The sequence below is a fragment of the Oryx dammah genome, unplaced genomic scaffold (genome assembly GCF_014754425.2).
Source record: "Oryx dammah isolate SB20612 unplaced genomic scaffold, SCBI_Odam_1.1 HiC_scaffold_26, whole genome shotgun sequence".
Classification (NCBI taxonomy): domain Eukaryota; kingdom Metazoa; phylum Chordata; class Mammalia; order Artiodactyla; family Bovidae; genus Oryx; species Oryx dammah.
The window spans coordinates 14,928,730-14,935,256 of NW_024070210.1; positions in this window are offsets into that span (position 1 = coordinate 14,928,730).

The following is a 6,527-nucleotide window of genomic DNA, read 5'->3' on the forward strand; positions in this document are numbered from 1 at the left end:
TGCAAGTGAAGGCTTAAAAACCCATCCGCTTCCACACCGTGACCTGCACCGGTGATAGCGGGGTGCGCCAGCTTCTCCCCTTGTGGGCCTCCGTGGACTCGACTCTGGGAACCCCGGTGAACACGACGGTGGGGTCGGGGGGCGGTGAGGGTGCTGCGCCCGGGTCTTAGGACCGTGACCCATGGGAGGCGATGGCCAGGGAGGATCAGCCGGCCCAGAAAAACGGCGAAAGTAAGGGTCACTGTTGTGTGCAGGGCGTGGGAGCGGGGGGTGGGCAGGACTGCGGAGACCCAGTACACCCTCCCTCGTCCTCCCCATTCCACAGAGTGGTGGCATGAACCAGGAGCAAAATCAAGGAACTTGACCAAAATACCAAAATGAGACAGCTGGGGTGAGGATACGTGCTTTGAGACTCTTCCCCTTGCCCCTCCACAGCAGTTAGTGTGAAAAAGTAAATGCGGCTTCCTGGGCCCCCAGCAGGCAGATTCAGCTTCCTTAGGCTGTGATTGCTGCTTGTTGTTTCTCAACGTCCCCAGGGCTGGGACTGAAAAGGCCTTGGAGAATCCCAAGGTACTCAGTGATTTAACATCTGTTCCTTAGAGTTGCCCCTGGTGTCTGAATCCTGGGGGCCCTAGATCCAGGAGCAACCTCTTGCTGCCTCCAGTGTCAGAAACTGGAGGTGATCAGAAATGGGAAGGGTCAGTGGACTTCAAGAAAGCTGGTTAAAGGACTTGTCTGGTGGTCCAGTGGATAAGAGCCTTCCCTTCCGATACAGGGGACATGGTTCAATCCCTGGTCAGGAAATTAAGATTCCACATGCCATGTGATGCTGCCAAAATAAATAAATAAAGGCTAGTTAAGAGGGGATGCTTTTAAGATCTTGAGGCAAGAAGTATTGAAGGTGGGAAGAGAAGGGGACGACAGAGGATGAGATGGTTGGATGGCATCACTGACTCAATGGACATGAGTTTGAGTAAACTCCCAGAGTTGGTGATGGACAGGAAGGCCTGGCGTGCTGCAGTCCATGGGGTTGCAAAGAGTGGGACACGACTGAGAGACTGAACTGAACTGAACTGAACTGAGGCAAGAAGGCTCCAAGCTGGTAGATACCACCAGGGACCAATAATTGCAATCTATTCGTTATTTTGGTGGGGAAACCCAGCCTCAGAGAATCATTTCCTCAAGTTCACACAGCTAATAATTTGAACGGAATTCTTGCTTCTCCAGATACTTAGCTTTCATCAGGCATCTTGCCTCTTGTGCTAACTAAGTGGTTGTGGTTGTTTTAAAGTAGATGTACAAGTTCTTTACCACTTTTCTCAGAAGACGGAGTCTAATTCCCTTCTCATTAATGTGGGCTGGACGTAGTGACAGGCTTTTCACGGATAGAAGGTGGTGGAAGTGATGGAATAACCCCTGAAGCCTAGGTCATTAAAAGGAGACATTTCCTGTCTCTCTCCTTAAAGGAGGCCGTCTCCTACTCTCTGAGGACGCCCACCCTGGGAGCTGAGCCGACATGTTGTGAGGAAGCACAAGCCGCATGGTGGAGGTGATGTGAGGTGACCTGGCTGATACCTTCAGCTCAGCCCAGCTTGGCTCTCGGGCAACAGCTGGCTTCAGCCACCGGACAGGTGGTGAACTGAGCTGACTCTGGCCCCAGCCTTTGAGTCTTCCAACCAAGGTCTCAGATGTGGAGCAGAGACAAGCCAGCCTCACTGTGCCCCGTCTGAATTTCTCTCCCACAAAAACTGGGAGATAAGAAGTGATCATTGGTGTTTTAAGCCAGTAAGTTTTGAGATACTTCATTATATTGAGATTTTATTATTTATTACATTGAGATTTATTATTGACATACTTTATTATTATACAGCATTATGTAACAAATACTGTGGGTTTCCTGAAATGATAAATAGTAAAAATAGATTTATTCAAACAGTAATACCTATTGAGCACATTCTATGTGCCTGACTCTGTACTAGGGACTGGGGATACAGTGGTGAATAAGAGGGACATGGTCTTTGTCCTGGCAGACCTGTGGTCTACCAGTGGAGGAGATGTTTAAGCACGATTCCAGTAGAGTGCTTTGCTAGATGCTTTAATACACAGTACAGGAGTGCTTACCCCAGACAACTTCCTGGTCAGGTGGGTTGTTGGGGAAAGAAGAAATGAGTTGGTCACAAGGCCAGCATGGTCTTGGCCAGAGACTTTTCTGTAGTGTATTTTTAGAAGTTGTGAGGGATGGGTGTCAGGCAAGGAGGGTGGGGCATGCAAGTAAGTTAGAAAATGGCCAAACTGGAAAAGGATGTATCTAACGCTCTCTCATTTTAGCTGAAAGCCCAGAAAGGACTAGTGTCTTCCCTGGTGTCACACAGCTTGTGAACTGGGCCCAGATAATGTGTCTTGCCTCAAATCCTCTCATGATTCCCCTATAACAATGCCCAGAGAACAATACTACTAACCAACACTTGAGTAACTCATTATTTGGCTCAAAGCTCTATGAACGTTGTCTGTTTTCATAAAAATGCTGGAAGAGGTTCAGTTTAGTTCAGTTCAGTCGCTCAGTCATGTCCAACTCTTTGCAACCCCATGAATGGCAGGACACCAGGCCTCCCTGTCCATCACCAACTCCCAGAGTTCACCCAAACTCATATGCAAAAAGTCGGTGATGCCATCCAGCTATCTCATCCTCTGTCATCCCCTTCTCCTCCTGCTCTCAATGTTTCGCAGTATCAGGGTCTTTTCAAATGAGTCAGCTCTTCGCATGAGGTGGCCAAAGTATTGGAGTTTCAGCCTCAGTGTCAGTCCTTCCAGTGAACACCCAGGACTGATCTCCTTTAGGATGGACTGGTTGGATCTCCTTGCAGTCCAAGGGACTCTCAAGAGTCTTCTCCAACACCACAGCTCAAAAAGCATCAATTCTTTGGCACTCAGCTTTCTTCACAGTCCAACTCTCACATCCATACATGACCACTGGAAAAACCATAGCCTTGACTAGACAAACCTTTGTTGGCAAAGTAATGTCTCTGCTTTTTAATGTGCTATCTAGGTTGGTCATAACTTTCCTTCCAAGGAGTAAGCGTCTTTTAATTTCATGGCTGCAGTCACCATCTGCAGTGATTTTGGGGTCCCCCAAAATAAGTCTGACACTGTTTCCACTGTTTCCCCATCTATTTCCCATGAAGTGATGGGACTGGATGCTATGATCTTCGTTTTCTGAATGTTGAGCTTTAAGCCAACTTTTTCATTCTCCTCTTTCACTTTCATCAAGAGGCTTTTTAGTTCCTCTTCACTTTCTGGGCTTCCCTGGTGGCTCAGATGGTAAAGCGTCTGTCTGCAATGCAGGAGACCTGCGTTTGATCCCTGGGTTGGGAAGATCCTCTGGAGAGGGAAGTGGCAGCCCACTCCAGCATTCTTGCCTGGAAAATCCCATGGACAGCAGAGCCTGGAAGGCTACTGTCCATGGGGTTGCAAAGAGTCGGACACGACTGAGTCACTTCACTTTCTGCCAAAAGGGTGGTGTCATCTGCATATCTGAGGTTATTGATATTTCTCCCAGCAATCTTGATTCCAGTTTGTGCTTCTTCCAGCCCCGCGTTTCTCATGATGTACTCTGCATAGAAGTTAAATAAGCAGGGTGACAATATACAGCCTTGACGTACTCCTTTTCCTATTTGGAACCAGTCTGTTGTTCCATGTCCAGTTCTAACTGTTGCTTCCTGACCTGCATATAGGTTTCTCAAGAGGCAGGTCAGGTGGTCTGGTATTCCCATCTCTTTCAGAATTTTCCAGTTTATTGTGATCCACACAGTCAAAGCCTTTGGCATTGTCAATAAAGCAGAAATAGAAGAGGTTAGGACAAGTTAATTCCCATTTTACAGATGAAGAAAGGATGCACAGCGGAGCTAGGCAACCTAAGTACTTAGTTCAGGAGCTGGCACATCAGTGACTTTGATGATGACAAGGATGATGGTGATAACGATGCCTGGCTCACATCTTGTATCACTGTTGTGATCATCACACTCCAGACTGATGTTCTGGAAACTAATACACAGATGCCTAGCTCACATCATATATCACTGTGGTGAAACTCTGGACTAATGTCTTGGAAGCCGATATACAGTGTCTTTATACCAACACCAAAACTGATATTAATCTACTCCAACTCATTTTCTGTTCTTGTGACCCTGAAGCTAGAGTAAAATTCCTGGAGAGGAGAATCTGGTTGACGTAGCTTGTGTTTTGGGCTCACCCCTTGGAGGGAGGAGGCCAGGGCAACTTCATTAGCTGTCCCCAAAAGACTGCAGGTGGTGGTGGAAGAGGGGCTGCCTTAAATGAAAATGGGATCTTGTCAGTAAAGAAGGACGTGGAAGTACACGGTTGTAGATGTATTTATTAAGGATACTTTGTGTTTGCACTGTCCAATATGGTAGCCAGAGTCATGTGACTATTTGAATTTAATTAACATTAGATAAAATTTAAAAGTCAATTCCTCAGTCACATTGACCGCATTTCAAGGACTCAGTAGCCACCTCCCGTTTATGGTTACTGTTCTGAGCAGCACAGATTATAGAACATTTCCACCACTGCTGAAATTTCTATCAGACAGTACTGCTTTGGGATTATTACTTGGAATCCAGCTCTTTCTGCTCTTCTTTTATTCCATACATTGTGAATATGGAAATAGCCAAAAAGGCGAGTCAGACTCTTCATTCATTTATTCAGCAAATGCATACTAAGTGTCTACTCTGAATCATATATTATTTTAGGCTCCAGGATGCCTGGAAGGGATCATGGAGATATTTGGTCCAGTGGATCTCACATGAGAATTGTCTGGGGAGTTCTTTAGAGTACTGATACCCTGCCCTTCCCTGGTGGCTCAGATGGTAAATAATCTACATGCAATTCAGGAGAACCGGGTTTGACCCCTGGGTCACGAAGATCCCCGGGAGAAGGGAATGGCAACCCACTCCAGTATTCTTGCATGGAGAATTTCATGGACCGTGGAAGCTGGTAGGCTATGGTCCATAGGTTCTCAAAGACATGACTGAGACACACACACACATACACACGCATACCACACCCGACCCAGCAGAGATTCTGGTGAAATTGGGATGGGGCATGCACACCCATAGGTTGGAACAGCTCCCTGACTGATGCTAATGTGTATCTGGGCTTGAGAACCACTGCAATCTGGTCTGACCAGTGACGTGAGTTGCTTTGGATAACCTGAAAACCTGAGTCAGCGTGGGTCTGACCTCCATCCTGGGCTTCTTACAACAGAATAAGAGTTCTCCCTGCATTTGGCATCTGTCTGAATCAAATACACAGTTCTCAGAGAAGAATGAGTCTGCTCTTCTTTAGTCCAAAAGGAATCCAGTTCACTTCCGACAGAGTGCCAACAGAACTCCGGTTTTAAAATGCTTCTGTTTCGAGTTGTTTGAGTGTTTTTTATGCCTGGAGCTGTGTTACTCAGTCAAGTTGGTGAAAAACCTATATAAAGATAGCACCCTTTCCTGAGCCTCTAGTATAGGTCTGTTCATTAATCCCCAGGACATTTGGAAGGTAGGTTTTGCTAATATCAGTTTATAGATGAGCAAACAAAGATGCAAAAAGGTTGAGGATTATAACTCATCTGACTTGGTACAGCTGGGATTCCAATCTCAGAGCTGGTACTCTTTCTCCTTCACCACCCTGAGACTACCCCATAGTTGAGAGTGCAGGGCGGCTGGCAGACAATGGTGTCCTGCTCTGGATCTGCGTGGAAAAGAAAGCTTTGTGCAGGTGAGATGCAGTCCTTTGTGGGTCAGGGGGAGCGCCAAAGCTGATGCGACCCAGACAGTGAACTCAGAGAGGGTCCTGGGAGCCTGGAGGGAAGAAAATTCAGAGATAAGACAGGGGAAGGGATTTGGAATGGAGTTCTCCTTTTCGCTGATGGTTGTGCTTGGATTCCTTTTATTAAGGGAATTAAAGGGATTTGTAGAAAGCAGCTAAGAGCAGTGTTGTACCTGTAGCGGTTAGCGCTTAAACACCTAGAAATTATGGTGTATATTTGATGTGGTGGTGGGTTTAGTCACTAAGTCATGTCCAACTCTTGCAACCCCATGGACTGTTGCCTGCCAGCCTCCTCTGTCCATGGAATTCTCCAGGCAAGAATACTGGAGTGGGTTGCCATTTCCTTCTCCAGGAGATCTTCCTGATCCAAGAATCGAACCCAGGTCTCCTGCATTGCAGGCAGATTTTTTTTCCCGACAGAGCTAAGAGCGAAGCCCATGTTTGGTGCAAGCATTAGCTATTCTTGGCCTGGATTCCTGGGGGCTAGCAGAGTGTCCGTGTCACCATGTATCTTTGCAATCTGAGACCCTGCCTGATACTTCCTGGGCAGCCTGGCCTGGCCTCGGGGGGGCTGCGAAGGGGCAGGACTATTGTGCTTATTCCAAAGAACTTTAACAGTGAGGGAGGGAGACCCGTGCGCCCCTGCCATTCTCTGGGGCCACCTAGTAAAGTAATAGAGATCCAGACCGTGGAGA